This window comes from Seriola lalandi, unplaced genomic scaffold (assembly GCF_002814215.2).
Source record: "Seriola lalandi dorsalis isolate HSWRI2012SDOR001 ecotype SW California unplaced genomic scaffold, Sedor1 jcf7180002054923, whole genome shotgun sequence".
In the NCBI taxonomy this organism is placed as follows: domain Eukaryota; kingdom Metazoa; phylum Chordata; class Actinopteri; order Carangiformes; family Carangidae; genus Seriola; species Seriola lalandi.
The window spans coordinates 1277749-1278506 of NW_019525475.1; the positions used below are offsets into that span (position 1 = coordinate 1277749).

Sequence of the window (758 nt, forward strand, 5' to 3'; positions counted from 1 at the left end):
TTATGGTCGTAAACGCTTCACTTGCCTTCGCTTCCAAGAGTCCGCAACATCAGGACGGACAGAACCACTGAACACAGGACCCAGCCGACCCGGTCATCCTCTGTACATCCCCTGTCCTGCATAACTGTCCAAGGAGGAAATGAGGTGACATACCTTTGAGAGCAATACATTCAACAAGTAAAATAAGAATAATTTAAAAGAAAGAGGCGACTAAGGCGCACAGTAGAATGAGTTAAATTAGTGTCGGGACAAACAGTTTGCACATCCAAAAACATCTGCAGTTGCTCTTTCAAAAACTAAACTAAAAGCCAAAGATCAGCAGACTGCACCAATAGACCCCCACCAAAATTTCTCCCTCAAATGTGGACAAAGCCTTCCTCTATGGAAAGGGCAAAATAAGAAAAATACATTCAAATATAAAAGCATAGATGACATGAATCCACCAAAGGAAATGATCACTATATAGAAAAAACATGAAATTAATTATTAAATTCTGATTCAGGCTTAAGCCACTGTACGGAGAGAGACACGTGGATCATCCTACAGGACAATACAAGATATATTAGAGAAGCTTGAGTTGCAGCATGTTTTCTTAAAGAAGAGCTGTTCTGTTTTCAAATGGATTTAAAGTGTTTTATTAATGTTACTGCAACAATTAATCAATGAATGAACTCATCTGAAAAATAATCTCCAATAATTCTGATAATCAGTTGCAGTTATCTGCAGGAAAACCAGTAAACTCAGTGGCTTGTCTGTCA

General features: G+C 38.4%; 1 protein-coding gene across 1 annotated transcript in view; it reads right to left on the minus strand.

Annotated features, from left to right (window-relative positions):
- The window catches only part of LOC111673648 (CD276 antigen-like), a gene marked incomplete at its 3' end in the record, with an annotated part of 21103 nt that overhangs the window by 2199 nt on the left and 18146 nt on the right, over positions 1–758 (minus strand). The gene's annotated exons all lie outside the window — the stretch shown is intronic.